Source organism: Bombina bombina, chromosome 2, assembly GCF_027579735.1.
Source record: "Bombina bombina isolate aBomBom1 chromosome 2, aBomBom1.pri, whole genome shotgun sequence".
NCBI classification, from domain to species: Eukaryota; Metazoa; Chordata; class Amphibia; order Anura; family Bombinatoridae; genus Bombina; species Bombina bombina.
The window spans coordinates 1,098,667,648-1,098,686,203 of NC_069500.1; positions in this window are offsets into that span (position 1 = coordinate 1,098,667,648).

Consider the following 18,556-nt stretch of genomic DNA (forward strand, 5'->3'; position numbering starts at 1 on the left):
GTAAGGTTATTGCAGGATGCCTCCATATCGAGGCATCACTGCAATAACCGGAAAGCAGCTGGAAGCGATCAGGATCGCTTCCAGCTGCTTTCCACACAGAGGACGTGCAGGGTACGTCCTCAGGCATTAACTGCCTTTTTTTTGAGGACGTACCCTGCACGTCCTCGGTCATTAAGGGGTTAAATTATATTTAATTAGTGGGTGTTAGGTTTAGGGTTAGACTTAGGTTTAGGGGTTAATAACTTTAATATTGTGGCGACGACATTGGGGGTGGCAGATTAGGGGTTAATAAATGTAGATAGGTGGCGGCAATGTTAGGGCTGGCAGATTAGGGGTTAATAATATTTAACTAATGTTTGTGAGGCGGGAGTGCGGCGGTTAATATGTTTATTATAGTGGCAGCGACATTGGGGGCAGCAGATTAGGGGTTAATAAGTGTAGGTAGGTGGCGGCGACATTGGGGACGGCAGATTAGGGGTTAATAAATATAATGTAGGTGTCGGCGATGTTGGGGTGAGCAAATTAGGGTTTAATAAGTATAATGTAGGTGGCAGCGGTGTCCGGAGCGGCAGATTAGAGGTTAAAAAATGTATTTTAGTATTTGCTATGCGGGAGGGCCTGGGTTTAGGGGTTAATAGGTAGTTTATGGGTGTTAGTGTACTTTTTAGCACTTTAGTTATGAATTTTATGCTACGGCGTTGTACCATAAAATTCCTAACTACTGACTTTTAAATGTGTTAGGACTCTTGACAAGGTAGGGTGTACCGCTAACTTTTTGGCCTCCCAGGACAGACTCGTAATACCTGTGCTATGGAAGTTCCATAGAAAAAAGACTTTATGAAGTTTACGTAAGTCGTTTTGCGGTAAGGCCAAAGAAGTGTGCTGTCACCCTAAACTTCAAGACTCGTAATACCAGTGGGTGTAAAAAAGCAGCGTTAGGACCTCTTTTTTACCCTAACGCACAACTCGTAATCTAGCTGAATGTATTTTCTAAAAGAAATACTACTCTAAAAAAATCCCTATTTAACCCCTTAACGACCAAGGATGTACCAGGTACGTCCTGCAAAAATTGTCAGTTAGTGACAATGGACGTACCTGGTATGTCCTTGGTCTAATTGAGCACTGGAAGCAATAGTGATTGCTTCCAGCAGCTCTCAGGGTATTGCAGTGATGCAGAGAGAGCCACTTTGTGGCCCTCTCTGCATCGGTAATCTATGGTGCTGATCGTTGGTGGGTGGGAGCTGCTGCTGGGAGGCGGGTGCGTGGCCCATCAATGGTTGCTTTTTATCCCTTTGTTCTCTAAGTGTGCGCATTCATGGTAGTGTGTGGAGGGGGGGGCGCGCCCGATAAATACAAAAGTTTTGCAAAGCATGTAGAGGGAGGGAGGAATTTAACATTGGGCAAGGGATCTGGCAGGGGGAGGCAGATAGGGTATTGAGGGGGGGCAGCTACACTACAGAAAAGTTTTAATTATAAATAAAAAAAATAACAAATGCATTTTTTGGGGTCAAACTGGGTACTGGCAGACAACTGCCAGTACCCAAGATGGCAAATAGGTAGAGGGGGGAGAGTCAGGGAGCTGTATGGGGGAGTCATGGAGGTTGGGGGCTAAGGGGGGATCCAGCACTGCAGAATCAATATTTATAAAAAAAAAGCTTTTTATTTTAGTACTGGCAGACTTTCTGCCAGTACTTAAAATGGCGGCGACAGTTGTGAGGCGGGGGAGGAAAGAGAGCTGTTTGAGGGGGGTCAGGGAGGTATCAGGGGGTGGGATGTGTCAGGTGGAATGTTGATCTCTACACTAAAGCTAAAATTAACCCTACATGCTACCTAATTAACACCTTAACTGCTGGGCATAATACAAGTGTGGTGCGCAGCGTCATTTGGCGGCCTTCTAATTACCAAACAGCAATACCAAAGTCATATATGCCTACTATTTCTGAACAAAAGGGATTCCAGAGAAGCATTTACAACCATTTGTGCCATAATTGCACAAGCGGCTTGTAAATAATTTCAGTGAGAAACTTAAAGTTTGTGAAAAAGTTAGTAAAAAAGTTAACAATTTTTTTTATTTGATTGTATTTGGCAGTGAAATGGTGGTATGAAATATACCAAAATGGGCCTAGATCAATACTTTGGGTTGTCTACTAAAAATATATATATACATGTGAACCACCCCCCCAAATCTGACGTCCTAGGCACCAGCCTTGTTGGCCTACGCGTTAATACGCCCCTGATGTGAAGGGTTATTCAGGGATTCCTGACAGATATCAGTGTTACATTGTAACTATGGCTAATTTTGAAAAAAAAAGTTAAACTTGTATTTATTGCCCTATAACTTGCAAAAAAGCAAAGATCATGTAAATATTGGGGATTGGACAAAATTTATAAACTATTTAGCATAGGATTTTTTTTGGTGGTTGTAGATGTGTAACAGATTTTGGGGGTCAAAAATAGAAAAAGTGTTTTTTTTAATTTTTTTCATCATATTTTATATTTTTTTTATAGTAACATATGATATAATGAAAATAATGGTATCTTTAGAAAGTCAATTTAATAGCGAGAAAAACGGTATATAATGTCTGTGGTTACAGTAAATGAGTAAAAGAAAATTACAGCTAAATACAAACACTGCAAAAATGTAAAAATAGCCCTGGTCCTTAAGGGTAAGAAAATTGAAAAATGATCTGGTCACTAAGGGGTTAAGAAAAAAAAGGTTTCCCTGATAACATCATTTTGTAGGGTATTGCCCTTAAGTAATTCATCTCTTTTGCTTTCAATAAAAATTTAAAAAAGCCAATTAGTCATTGCTGACATGTGTAGAGAGGATCTCCGTGCGGGGGAAGCTGCTCCGGCTGTCAAGAGAAGAAAGGTAAGTTTATAAACCAAACGGCTGCTTTCTAAACTTTGATGAATGAAAGTGCCCATGTTTTTAATAGTATTTTTAAAAATCGGGCTTTCATTCATCAAAGTTTACCTTCACTTTAACATGGATGTCGTCAGCTTGGGATATTTTGCCAGCTCGCCTCACTGCACTTTTGATCATCGGAGCCAAAGTGTTTGAGGCTATTGCACTCTGCATCTCACTTACCTTTAATGTAACAAGATCAACATACCTCTTTAAAAGACAATTTGTAATGTTATTTAAAACAAACAAATAATCAGTAGCAGAATACTTGCTTCTTTCATCTATTTGGCTAGACGGTGGCGCTCGGAACTGCTGAAACTTAACTAGTTACCCCACAACCTCAAAAACAGCTAGATCATATAATACAATATGAGATATAAACAATGAGATACAACCCAAAACTTTATTAGATTCAAACCCTTTTTACGATGTGGTAAGACCAGTAATTAAAAAGGAGATATTGGTGTTGGTTCTGACATACACATAAGTGACTAAAACAAATTACAGTTATAAAGTCCAATATAGCATTGTAATGACATATATTACATTTGAATAGCTGAAATATAAAAAAGCTATATTCCCAATTATATTATCCTTATAAGAATTACTAAAGATACATCATAAATGACATATACCATACTAGCAGATGAAGACTTAAGTAGAACAATAAAGATTTTTAATAAGCTAGACATAATGCATTGGAAAATATTTTTTTTTGTAAATGTGATTTTCTCTGCCTGTAATGCCTGATTAATGTCAGTTCAAATAACTAGTTTAGCAGCCCGATTTAGAAAACTGAAAGCTGTTAACTGCATTGACTTTATCTATGTTGAGAACTATTAAATTAATTAAACATTATGGTTGGTTATTTTTGTTAATAATCTGATGTACCTAATCAATAGCTGACCAGTTTACGTTTATTTAAGTTAATTTTTAGCTTAGTTAAAGGGACATTGTCCTGTAAAAAGCCTTTTAGTGATATCTCAGTTTGTATACTTAGGCCCCAATATTCAAAACATTGACCAATGATAAACTGCCTGCTTGTGTGCGCCAGGCTCGCAGGCCGTCAGTCGATATATTCCAAAAAAGGGGGCTGACCCGCGAAGTGCCAATGTTTGGTAACGTATAGGAAATAATAGGGATTGAGGCTTCTGCAAAAGTCTGCCAACATTATATTTGAAGTGCTCCTACACAGCACAAACAGTGCGTTCACTGAAACAAAAAGAGGTTTTTTTTTGTAGGGACAGTTCAAATAATACATGTCAAACCTAGCTGTAACTGGATCTACACTACCTGCCTCACACTTTTCAGTGTGAGACAAATATGGCTGAAATCTCATACCTAATCTGCAGGGCAGCACTTTGAATATATCAGACTACTGGCGATGTTCGCCCAATAAAATGCAGGTTACTCCCCTGGAAAGCCCAGATACTTCCCACAGAGCGCCTATATCTTTTCATGTCTGTAATCTACCTTACTAATAAAGAAAAAAAAAACCTTCTAACAGCTAGAGCTAGATTACAAATTTAGCGTTATGAGTGAAAAAGCATCGTTATGCTTCATAACGATGCTTTTTCCCTAACGCCGCTATTACAAGTCTTGTCAGAATAGGTGTACCGCACACCTATTTGAACGTCACGCAACATCAGTACCGCACTTTAAAAAAAGTCCTTTTTCAATGGGTCTCCCATAGCGTCGGTATTACAAGTTTTGCTGTGAGGCGAAAAAGTGAGCGGTACACCCTATACTGACAAGATTCGTACCACCATCTAAAGTCAGTAGTTATGAGATTTATGTTACAAATCTGTAGCATAAAACTCATAACTAAAGTGTTAAAATGTACACTAACACCCATAAACTACCTATAAACCCCTAAACCGAGGCCCTCCAGCATTGCAAACACTAAAATAAATTTATTAACCTCTAATCTGCCTTTCCGGACATCACCACCAATATTAAAATGTATTAACCCCTATTCTGCCGCTCCCCGACTTCATCACCACTATAATAAACCTATTAACCCCTAAACCGCCACCCTCCCACATTGCAAACACTATTTAAAGATTATTAACCCCTAATCTGCCGTCCGCTAACACCGCCGCTATAATAAACCTATTAACCACTAAACCGCAAGCCCCCCACAATGAAATATAATAAAATAAACTATTAACCCCTAAACATCTGGCCTCCCACATCACTACATAAATATATTAACCCCTAACCCTAACAAAAGCCTAAGTCTAACCCTAACACCCCCTAACTTAAATATAATTAAAATAAATCTAAATAAACCTTACAATTACTACCTAAATAATTCCTATTTAATACATACTTACCTGTAAAATAAAACCTAAGCTAGCTACAATATAACTTATAGTAACATTGTATCTATCTTAAGTTTTATTTTTATTTCACAGGCAAGTTTGTATTTATTTTAACTAGGTAGACTAGTTAGTAAATAGTTATTAACTATTTACTAACTACCTAGTTAAAATAAATAGAAATCTACCTGTAAAATAAAACCTAACCTGCCTTACACTAAAACCTAACATTACAATAAAATAAATGTTTAAATTAATAAAATACAATTATCTAAACTACAAAAAAAATAAACACTAAATTACACAAAATAAAAAAGAAATTATCAAAAATAAAAACTAATTACTCCTAATCTAATAGCTCTATCAAAATAAAAAAGCCCACCCAAAATAAAAAAAACCCTAGTCTACACTAAACTGCCAATGGCCCTTTAAAAGGGCCTTTTGCGGGGCATTGCCCCAAATAAATCAGCTCTTTTACCTGTAAAAAAAAATACAAACACCCCCCAACAGTAAAAACTCACCATCCACCCAACCAAACCCCCCAAATAAAAATAAATAAACCTATGCTAACCATTGCCCTGAAAAGGGCATTTGGATGGGCATTGCCCTTAAAAGGGCATTTAGCTCTTTTACATTGCCCACACCCTAAGCTAAAAATAAAACCCACCCAATTAACCCTTAAAAAAACCTAACTCTAACCCCCGATGATCCACTTACAGTTTTCGAAGACCGGACATCCATCCTCATCCAGGCGGCAGAAGTCTTCATCCAAGTGGGCAGAAGTCCTCATCGAAGCCGACAGAAGTCTTCATCCAAGCGGGCAGAAGTCTTCATCCAGACGTTATCTTCTATCTTCATCCATCTGGCGCAGAGCGGGTCCATCTTCAAGACATCCGGCGGGGAGCATCCTCTTCTTCCGATCACTGCCTTAGAATGAAGTTTCCCTTTAAGTGATGTAATCCAATATGGCGTCCCTTACATTCTGATTGGCTGATAGAATTCTTTCAGTCAATAGGAATTAAAGATGAAAAAATCCTATTGGCTGTTGCAATCAGCCAATAGGATTTAGCTCGCATTTTATTGGCTGATTGGTTGCAATAGCCAATAGAATGCGAGCTCAATCCTATTGGCTGAATGGATAAGCCAATAGGAGGAAAGCTCATTCCTATTGGCTGATTGCAACAGCCAATAGGATTTTTTCACCTAGAATTCTATCAGCCAATCGGAATGTAAGGGACGCCATCTTGGATGATGTCACTTAAAGGGAAACTTCATTCTACAGCAGCGATCGGAAGAAGAGGATGCTCCACGCCAGATGTCTTGAAGATAGAAGATGCCGTCTGGATAAAGACTTCTGGACGCTTGGATGAAGACTTCTGCCGTCTAGATGAGGATGTATGTCTGGTCTTCGAAAACTGTAAGTGGATCGTCGGGGCTTAGTGTTAGGTTTTTGTTAAGGGTTTATTGGGTGGGTTTTATTTTTAGAGTACGCTTTGGGCAATGTAAAAGAGCTAAATGCCCTTTTAAGGGAAATGCCCATCCAAATGCCCTTTTAGATTTAGTTTTTTATTTGGGGGGTTTGGTTGGGTGGGTGGTGGGTGGTGGGTTTTACTGTTGGGGGATGTTTGTATTTTTTTTACAGGTAAAAGAGCTGATTTCTTTGGGGGAAATGCCCCGCAAAAGGCCATTTTAAGGGCCATTGGCAGTTTAGTGTAGGCTAGGATTTTTATTTATTTTGGGTGGGCTTTTTTTATTTTGATAGGGCTATTAGATTAGTAATTCATTTTTATTTTTGATCATTTCTTTTTTTTATTTTGTGTAATTTAGTGTTTATTTTTTGTAATTTAGATAATTGTATTTTATTAATTTAATTTATTTTATTGTAATGTTAGATTTTAGTGTAAGGCAGGTTAGGTTTTATTTTACAGGTAAATGTGTATTTATTTTAACTAGGTAGCTTTATAAATAGTTAATAACTATTTACTAACAGTCTACCTAGTTAAAATAAATATGTTAATAACTATTTACTAACTAGTCTACCTAGATAAAATAAATACAAACTTACCTGTGAAATAAAAATAAAACCTAAGATATATTCAATATCACTATTAGTTATATTGTATCCCTCGTCCTAGAATAAAGACAAAGAAGAGGTGCTCTGGTGCAGATAATCCTAAAAAGTATGAGCACAACCACTGTATTACAAACTCAGTACTCACAAGTGTGTTTGCACATGCAGTGCAATAATTGACAAGCCGAAGCTTCAGAGCCACTCGGCTGACTCACTCAGGTCCGGTCAGCTGCTTGCAGCAATCACACTCCTGTAATGTAAAGGAAGATATGCGCCCTTGGTGCAGATTACCCCGACCAATGTCGGACAAACAACAAATAACAATGAGCTTATACTCACAAGCGGAGTTGCACAATCAGTGCAATATCGGGCAGACCGAATCTTTAAGAGACTTTCGGCTGACTCCCTTTAGGTATAACAGCTGTTTCCCGTATTGCTGAATGATTATTCAGGGCTGGCTGCTATTCTTATAAACAAACTGCTCCAGGGAGAATCAAACACTCTTGCTATTCCAATTGAAGTCAGCAAACATAAAATTTGATGGTTATTATACTCCAGAGCTTTGGGTAGAGAATAATATCTCCAAGCAAGGTAGAACAGGTATAAAACTTTTATTAAAAACTTTAAAAAGTTGCTTTGCAACGCGTTTCTCGGCTGCAATGATTGCAGCCGAGAAACGCGTTGCAAAGCAACTTTTTAAAGTTTTTAATAAAAGTTTTATACCAGTTCTACCTTGCTTGGAGATATTATTCTCTACCCAATTTATAAGACGTGGTTTTTATGCTAGGGTGTTAGGTTTAAACGTAACTTTTTCTTTCCTCATAGACATCAATGAGGCTGCGTATAGCGCTTTTGTTTCTGCGATCGCAGGTGTTAGGCTTTTTTTTAGCCGACTCTCCCCATTGATGTCTAGGGGGAAATTGCGCACAAGCACGTCAAAAGACACCGCTTGTATTTGGGTGAGATATGGAGCTCAACGTCACCATATCGCCCGCACAAGCCGGGTTTTGCAAAACCTGTAATAGCAGCGCTATAGGGAGGTTAAATATTGCCGGTTTTGTGGCGGTCGTTAATTTCCATATACCGCTCAAAACTAGTAATCTAGCTGTATAGGAGCTATGTCGATACATGAATATACAATGTTTAAATTATATGTAATTTCTTGTATAATGCATATTAGTTTAAAGGGATATTAAACCCAACATTTTTCTTTCATGATTCAGATAGAGAATACAATTTTAAAGAATATTCCAATTTACTTCTATTCTGTAGTTTGCTTCATTCTTTAGATATCCTCTGTTGAAGAAATAGCAATGCACATGGATGAGCCAGTCACACTAGGCATCTATGTGCAACCACCAATCAGCAGCTACTGAGCCTATCTAGATATGCTTTCCAGCAAAGAATATCAAGAGAATTAAGCAAATTAGATAAAAGAAGTAAATTTGAAAGTTTTTTAAAATCATATGCTCTTTCTAAATCCTGATAGAAAAAAAAATGTGTTTCATATCCCTTTAAGTATTGTATTTATTTTAAACAATTTTATCCCGTGTTCTTTTTTTAATTTAAACAGTAATATTTATTTTTATAAATATAATTATGCTATAAAAGATAGTATCCTCAACTTAATAGTGTTAAACAACTGCATAATCTTCAACTTTGTAAAGTTAAACAAATGCTGTTATGTAAAAATGTAAAGTTGTGGCTACTGACCTATTTACCCCTAAATCACCACAAACCCCCATTGCATACCCCCCTACCCTACCTAACTCCTTAACAGCTAAAATAGCTTAATCACAGATGCCCTTTTTAGGGCATCTTTTTTTTAGAATAGGTTTTTCAAAGATAAATAAATTAGGGGGTATTTTGTAATGTGGGGTTGTGGTAGTTATGGAGTTACTAGGTTAGCGGGATTATTTGCGGTAGGCTTTTTGGCAATAGTGTAGAATAGTTATTTGTGGTGGGCTATGGGGCGATTTAGGGGTAAATACTGCTATTTTTTCACACCCCAAACTCTTTACAGGAGCTTTGACTGCATTCGAACAATCGCAACTTGTTATATGAGTGCACATTGATGCTCAGTGCTGTCAACAAATTAGTTTGCACAAACTCGTAATTTACGCTCCCCATATTTTCTATGTGCACTCATATTACATGTTGCAATCATTCGAATGCAGTCGCATTTTATGGTCAAACTTTTTACCTCAAGTTTGCACTAATGAATTTGCGGTAATCTAAACATAGTGTCACTTGTAATACAAAGTTGGGGCGCAAAAAAATACTGTGATCTCACAATTGCATTTGCCCTTCTCTCGTAAAAGATTGAGCTATATCTGTAATCTAGCACATTACAAGGTAAAACTATTATTTTTTTTGAACAAAACTTTTTATTGAGGTGAAAGCAATAATAATACAAATCGTTCAAAGGTTACATGCATGTCAAGTATCCAGATAAAAGAAAAAAATACAGATGTCTCAACTTAGGTTATTACAGTTTCCTTGGCTTGACATACACTTAAATCAACGTCATTTTTACTTGTTTTGGTTAACATTGTAAGTAGTTGTTTTCTTTGATACCTAGGCCTGTGTCCGCCTTATTTGTCTCTAGATAATTGTTGTAAAATGGTTAGCAGTAAAAAATAGTCTGCGCGTAAGAGCTTTGTGGGGAATGATCTTGTTTTGATTTTATCCTTTGTAGAGTGTAATGTATATTGGCATTTCTCATAAGATAATTTTATCAAGTAGCCTGTTTCTCTCAAGTCACGTCTCATATCGGGGTTCAGGGGGTTAAGCTGGGGAAGGGAATGGGCGGCGGGTGGTCAAGAATGTGGGGTCAATTACAGTACCTGATTAGGGCCTAAAATCTTTAGCGTGGCAGAAGTCTTTGGTAGGTTTCCCAAGGTTCCCAGATCAAGCAGTACATATTTATTTGTTTTTTAGATCTAAAGACTCTTTCTTTCAATGGATTTAAGGTGATTTAGGTTGTCTACCACACCATATAGGGGGGAGCCCATTTTTCCAATTTCTGGCTATCATAAGTTTTGCAGAAGTCAGGATGTAGATTTAGTAGGGCCTGCTTGTAACATAGTAACATTGTAACATAGTAGATGAGGTTGAAAAAAGACTGAAGTCCATCGAGTTCAACCTATACAAATCTAAAATATATACAAAAAGCTCCAGTTAAGCTTAAATAATCCCACTAAAAGGTGACCCATTTAATACTAGCAACCATATCCATGAATTTTGTGTCTGGGTAAAGTCGTTATGTCTAAGTGTAGGAGGGCTGTGCTTGAATTTATTGGGGCAGGTAGTTCTAGGTCGGAACATAGTTTCCTCATCTTGTCGCAAAAGGATTTCAGAAATGGGCAAGTCCACCAAATGTGGAGGGGAGTCCCCTGTTCCCCGCATCCCCTCAAACAAAGTGGTGATTGGGTATGAAAGATTTTTTGAAGTTTCATCGGGACTAGATGCCACCTAGTTAGAAGTTTATAATATAATTCATACATTGTGACACAGTGTAAGGTATTCTTGGTTGCCATTATTGCTTGTGCCCATTGTTTAGGGATGTACTCCTGTCTCCACTATACCTCCCAGGTCAAGATGTGGGTGGTTTTCAAGGTTAAGTTATCTTTTATTAGATACTTATAGTGAGTCGAAAGAGGTTTAAAGAGTTGAAGTCCAGTTGTCCACCTGACCTCCCATACTATCTGACTACGGAGACTGTCATCTAGGAAACCCCACGCCTTCATCAAGGAACGCAATCTGAGGAAGTCAAAGTATAGTCTGGGCAGAATCTCCACCTGGTTGATCAGTTCAGTTTGACTAAGTAGTCTATCATTAGAGTAAAAGTCTGAGAATTGACACAGTGTCGTACGCTTCCAACTAACATGATGAACATTAGGAAGACCTTGCAATAGTCCAGTTATGGAATGGGTCTGGGAGGGGTGGGGGCAATGGAGGCACTGTGTCTAAGCTGGAACAAGGTTAGAAAGGACTGGCTTATCTGAGCAGTGTGGTGAAATCAACAACAGGTCCTTTAGTTCCACATAACCTGGTAAAGAGCCCTGCTCAAGATCACGCCATTATGTAGGGGGGGAGATTACCTCCCCAAGCTGATATATGGGAGATTATTATTATCATGGTACAGTTTAACATTTTGGGAGGCCTATCCCTCCTTTATCAATTGTTGCTTGGAGGATATGGGCTGCTACTTTAGGTCTTTTATCATTACAAATGTATGCATTGAATATCGTCTAGAATTTGCATGTGGTGGTTGTCGGGACTGAAATAGGTATACATCTAAAAAGATAGATTAATTTAGGCAGAACCATCATGTTAAGTGCTGCCACTCTTCCGAACCAAGCGACTTTGTTGTATCTTTTGGATCCTAAGATTTGGCTAATGTTTTGAATCAGGGGGTTGTAGTTATCATTGAGAGTGACTAATTTATCGTGTGATAGGAATACTCCCAGGTATTTAATACCTCTCGTTGACCATTTAAAGGAGAAGAGTTTCTGAAATCGTTTATGCTCTTTAAGGGGGGTGCCTATAGAGTATGCTTCTGTCTTTGCTACATTGATTTTGTAATGGGAGAGGGTACCAAACTTTTCTAACAAGGTCATCAGGAGTGGGAGGGACGTGAGTGGGTCCATAAGGAAGACTGTCCCATACCATATTAAGATCTCCACCTATTACTAGATGTCCCCTTTTAATTTTGCCTATTCTTCCTAATAGGGATCTAAGAAATGGGATCTGTTTGGTGTTGGGTGCGTAGATGGAGATGAGAGTACACAGGATGTCATTGAGTTTACATGTCATGATGAGGTATCTACCCTCTGGATATTTTTCTGTATACTCTATGTCACATGTCATCGACCTATGGACCAGAATCACCACACCTCTTTTTTTTCTGAATGGGGGCTGACTCACATATTGGGTAATAAGAGGAGTTTTGGAAAGATTTGTGTTTAGGGTTATAATTTTACGTGGATGCATTTTAGGGACTCGTGGCCCAAAGCTAGAGGTATAGATCTCAGCTTGGAGGGGGAGTAGGGGAACAGGGAGGGGTCAAGGGTTAGTGAGGGGGGAAGTGGTATATGGGGACGCTGGATGAGATCAAAAGGCAAATTAGAAAATCTTATGCAGTAGACTGTGATGTATTTTGTTCATGGATTATCCACTGGATATCTAGAAATAGATCTGCAAAATGCTAAATCATCACTTTTGAAATGAGTGGCCTCTAGACTATTGGTCTTAGAGGACACAACTGGTTGTGTGTGTGTGGGGGGGGGGGGAGAGTGGCATAAGGGGCCTTCACCCCATCAGTCAAGTGGGGGGGTCTGTTTATGTATGTATGACTACATTTGTAATAGGATGTGCTGTTTAGAGTGAAGAAAAATTCTAAAATTGTGTGTAACGGCTTAGGGATGCTACTAAAGGGTTGTCATTATATTCTACATCACGTCATAAAGTCGTATGCAAAGTCAGTGAGTCTTTGTCAGTATGCATTGAATATCGTCTAGAATTTGCGTGTGGTGGTTGTCGGGACTGAAATAGGTATACATCTAAAAAGATAGATCAATTTAGGCAGAACTATCATGTTAAGTGCTGCCACTCTTCCTAACCAAGTGACTTCGTCGTATCTTTTGGATCCTAAGAGTTGGCTAATGTTTTGAATCAGGGGGTTGTAGTTATCATTGAGAGTGACTAATTTATCGTGTGATAGGAATACTACCAGGTATTTAATACCTCTCGTTGACCATTTAAAGGAGAAGAGTTTCTGAAGTCGTTTATGCTCTTTAAGGGGGGTGCCTATAGAGTATGCTTCTGTCTTTGCTACATTGATTTTGTAATGGGAGAGGGTACCAAACTTTTCTAACAAGGTCATCAGGAGTGGGAGGGACGTGAGTGGGTCCATAAGGAAGACTGTCAAATCGTCAGCAAAAAGGGCTAACTTCTGTTCTGTGTCATGCAAGATTAGGCCATGTATGTCTCTGGACCTTCTAATTGCAGTGGCTAATGGTTCAATACTTAAAGCAAATCAGATCAGGAACAGTGGGCACCCCTGGCGTGTGCCATTTCAAATTGTGATTTTAGGAGAGCAAAACCCCACCCTCTTACTGAAGCTGTTGTGGTATCATATAGGGCTCTTATAGTCGTGCAGAAAAAGGTGGGTAAACCAAATGCTAGCAGAGTCTGGAACATGTACTACCACCTCATCCTATCAAATGCCTTCTCGGCATCTAGGGAGAGATAGAGTAGAGGAACTTCCATATCTGCTGTTTCTATAAATATGTTTAATAACCTAAGTATGTTATCAGGTCTTTGTCTGCCCAGAATAAACGTCACCTGGTCTAAATGGAGTATTGTTGAGATATGAGTAGCTAATCTGTTTGCCAAAAGTTTGGCGTATATTTTCACGTCAACATTTATTAATTAAATTGGTCTATAGCTTTCAGACATGGCCGGATCCTTCCCTAGGTATAGTAAGGATGTTAGCTTCTAAGAATTCTCTCATTAGTGTACCTTTCTCAGCAATCTCGCTAAAGAGTTCTAACATGATTGGGAGGAGCTCAGAAACTAAGGTCTATAGAATATAGGTGGGAAGCCATCAGGGCCTGGAGTCTCTTAAGGGATTCCACCGCTAGTTTAAGTTCTTCAGCTGTGAAGGGACGTTCTAGGTCAGCTACTGAGTTTTTAGGGAGTTTTGGTAAATCCAAATCTTCCAGGAAACCTTGTATTGTAGTGAGATCAGCAAGGGATGTCTCTTTAGAGTCCCGTAAGTTATAGAGATCTTTATAGTAAGTTGTGAATGCTTCTCCTATCGTCCTGGTGGAGTAAACCATCCCAGATCCTGTTTTAATAGCTGGGATGTGTCTTTGTGGGGTCCTATGTCTTAGTTTAGCTGCTAATAATCTGTCTGCCCTATTACCTTTATGATGGAATGTTTGCTTGAGCTTATGTAAGTTAGCTTGTACTTGTTTTCCCTCTCTCTTATTTATCTCTTCCCTGAAACTATCTACTTGTTTGGCAATCTGATGAGTTGGATTATTTTTATTGGATATTTTAAGTAGTCTAAGGTCTGAGTATAATTTGACCATGGGATATTTCAGTGATTGTCTAACACGGGCCCTTTGGAAATAAAGTAACCCCTCATATAGGCTTTGAAAGTGGCCAAAACCATGCTTAGGGTGGTGTCTCCTGTGTCATTTAATTGCAAGAATTCCAAGATTGTTTTAGAAATTTCAGGGATTTTCACCTCTGTAAGGCACTGCTCAGGTAGCCTCCAGGTTGGATGGTTATTAGGGAGAAAGAGTAGAGAGAGTTCCACACAGACCGAGTCATGATCTGACCAAGGGCAAGTATGTATATGAGGTAGTTGGACGGAGTCGAGAGACCACGAAAAACAAAAGAGGAAATCAATACGTGAGTATGAGTTGTGGGTCTTTGAGAAACACGTATAATCTCTTTCATTCGGGGAGAGACATCTCCATATGTCGTACAGGTTATACTGATAAATTAGTTTATGAAAGGCGTTAGACAAAGAGGTCACATTGCGATTGGAAGGACGGCCTTCCAGGGTCTTTTTATCCAAATACGGGTCCCATACCATGTTAAGATCTCCACCTATTACTAGATGCCCCCTTTTAATTTTGCCTATTCTCCCTAATAGGGATCTAAGAAATGGGATCTGTTTGGTGTTGGGTGCGTAGATGGAGACGAGAGTACACAGGATGTCATTGAGTTTACATGTCATGATGAGGTATCTACCCTCTGGATATTTTTCTGTATACTCTATGTCACATGTGATCGACCTATGGACCAGAATCACCACACCTCTTCTTTTTCTGAATGGGGGCTGACTCACATATTGGGTAATAGGAGGAGTTTTGGAAAGATTTGTGTTTAGGATTATAATTTTATGTGGATGCATTTTAGGGACTCGTGGCCCAAAGCTAGAGGTATAGATCTCAGCTTGGAGGGGGAGTAGGGGAACAGGGAGGGGTCAAGGGTTAGTGAGGGGGGAAGTGGTATATGGGGATGCTGGATGAGATCAAAAGGCAAATTAGAAAATCTTATGCAGTAGACTGTGATGTATTTTGTTCATGGGTTATCCACTGGATATCTAGAAATAGATCTGCAAAGTGCTAAATCATCACTTTTGAAATGAGTGGCCTCTAGACTATTGGTCTTAGAGGACACAACTGGTTGTGTGTGTGGGGGGGGAGTGGCATAAGGGGCCTTCACCCCATCAGTCAAGTGGGGGGGTCTGTTTATGTATGTATGACTACATTTGTAATAGGATGTGCTGTTTAGAGTGAAGAAAAATTCTAAAATTGTGTGTAACGGCTTAGGGATGCTACTAAAGGGTTGTCATTATATTCTACATCACGTCATAAAGTCGTATGCAAAGTCAGTGAGTCTCAAATCAAGAGGAAAACTAGCAAGCAGTTTTTTCCTAAACATGAAAACTTTACATATAAACAATATCAACATTAAACATAGGGGATAAATATGAATAAATAAAGTACATTCAACTAGTCACAATGGTTTCCCCCCAATCTTATCAATAGAGTACATGTGTTATGCAGTAGTGAGAGTGTGGTCATTGTGTGGTAAAATATATAGAACACATTTATTTACCTGTAGTATATAAAAACATGAACAAGACAAATATATACCTTTATATGCAAAGTTTTGAGACCCGAATCATGAGAAAAACTAACAAACAATAGTTTCCTGAATATGAGAACCTTCATTTAAATAACATCAACATTAAACAGTGGAGATAAACATGAATAAATAAAGAACCTGAAACTAGGCACACTGTTTTCCCTTGAATCCTATTCATAAAGTATATGTGTTATGTAGGGAATAAATAAGAGGGTAATCTCCTAAAGATCCTCTGGGGTTTATCTTCAGATATGTGGGTCACTCTCATTTCATGAAATAAAGATGCAGTCAGCTTACAGCTAATCTCACTTATAGGGGCTACTGTTCATGCACGAGGAGGCACTGGGAGTAAATAAGTTATATTGGGGATGAGGTAAAAAACCAAGCCTATAAGTATCCTTTTAAGTTAACCTTCAGATGTATGAGGCGTTCTATGTTTGTACAGTCGAGGTGTAGACAGCTAACAACTAGTCGCATCTATGGTATCTGTTTTATTTTTGTCTGGGGAGCTGACATTGCTATGTGTGTGCATGGGGTGTGTAACCTTCTAAGTTTTAATCTCCTAATTGTATAGACTCTGATGAAGTATGGGGGTGTAGCAATTGTGTGCTAAAATACATATAAAAATGTGTTTAACTTCAGCATATACAAATATGAATAAGACAACAATATAACTTTAACCTAGGCTCACGTGACTTCACATATGTAGCTCCTCTCATGCCAGACTTGTTGTCAATTTAGGTGAAAAGGTATATGAGGAAGTCTTTATATGGATGTAGCATTTTGTAAACAGTTCCAGATTCAGATTATTCTGGGGGGGGGGGGGGGTAGAAGAAGGGTCAGCAAGAGTTTGTCTTCTTTTGTTATGCGTGGGTCTCTAGGCTAGCGGCTGCCATTTCCTTGCGTTGACACGAAGTTGCTGGGGTCTAGACATGCCCTCAGGATCTGGCGTGGTTTTGGTTAAGAGATCCCATCTCTGTAGTAGTTCTTTAGCTTGTTGGACATTTGAGGCTACAAACTGCTGACCATCTTTACTTATACAAAGTCTCACTTTGAAACCCTATCGGTACTTGATACCCTTATCTCTTAGGGCTTTGGTGCCGACTTGGAAGTTCCTTCTTAGTTGAAGAGTGTGTGGCAATAGATCAGGAAAGATCTGTAGATCCAAGAATCTGCCTGTAAGAACACCTTCTTTTGTAATAGCTCTCAGCAGTTTCTCCTGAAACGTGTAATAATGCAGGCATACTATGACATCTCTGGGTTTATCTTCCTCTACTGACCTAGGACGTACCCTGTGTGCTCTATCAATTAATGACTCAGTCTCATTGGTAGAGGCCTGGACTGACTGGAAGAGTTCTTGAATAAAGACCCCTAGGTCCTGGGGTAGTACTGTCTCTGGGACTCCTCTGATCCTTATATTATTTCAACATGACCTATCCTCCAGGTCTGCCAATTTATATTCAAGGTCAAAGATTTGTGTTGCCAGATTCTGGGATTAGCTCAGTAGGTTGAAATGATCAATCATGAGGTCATCCTGTTTCTGCACCAATGTCTTTCTTGAGATCTGCGTGCGCCTTATCAAATTTTTTGGACAGAGAGTCGTGATGTGACTCCAGTAGGGATTTAATAGAGTTCACAAGATTATTAGACATAGATTAATTTTGTAAGTTAGCTGACGAGTGGTGTTTTAATGCTGCATTAATCTGGGAATCTAACAAGTCTTGTTGGTCCTTACTTTCCTAATCTGAAGAAGCCTGTGCAGATATAGTTGGTTGGTGGAAGTGATCTGCCACAGTTCTCTTGGGTGTGGAAAAGCCTTTCTGTTTCCTTTTAAATGCGTGAGACATTTTACAGTTTATAAGTATTAGAAGTGGTGGGGTAGATAGACGTAACTCTTATGTTATATTATCGCTTCCCCTAGGTATGTCCCAGATTGTTCACATAGGTAGAGCACTATAATGTATGAATGATGGGGATAAGGCTGTCCCAGCTTGTTATTTACATATTTCCGCTACTTTGATCTCTTTGTAGAATGGTCTGCTGTCATATATTGCACCCGCGTTCTCTTAAAGGGGTGCACCCTATCAGGGCTGCAAGAGTAAAGGAGCATAGAGGATGACCACAGGAGGTATGCAGAAATATTGGGACGAGAGAAGGCTAGTGCTTGGCTCAATCCATGAAGTTGGGTTTAAGGCAGACGAGTAATTGTGTCCCTAGGCCTAATAAGTGGAATCTGGCTTTCAGATCTGTATTTATCCTCAAGTATTATCTCATCAGCTGTACAATCCTCTATTTTGAAGATATATCCCACAGTGCGTGAAGTCAGCAAGACAGTTGTTTTGTTGTTGGGCCTTATGATCTCAGATGTGTCCCCAGTATAGAAAGGGCCTCCCTGATAAGCTATGAGGTAACTATTTTTCCACCAGTAGGGCCTTAGTGGTGTAACGCCTTGCAGAAACACTTACCCTAAGGAGTTAGGCCTCTAAATTGTCAGGTGGGTCTGGCCAGTATTAATCTGCCTCTACATCCAGTTCAAGCTTTTTCTTGTGTGTGGATAGGCCTTGCTAGGAATGTTTGTGTGAC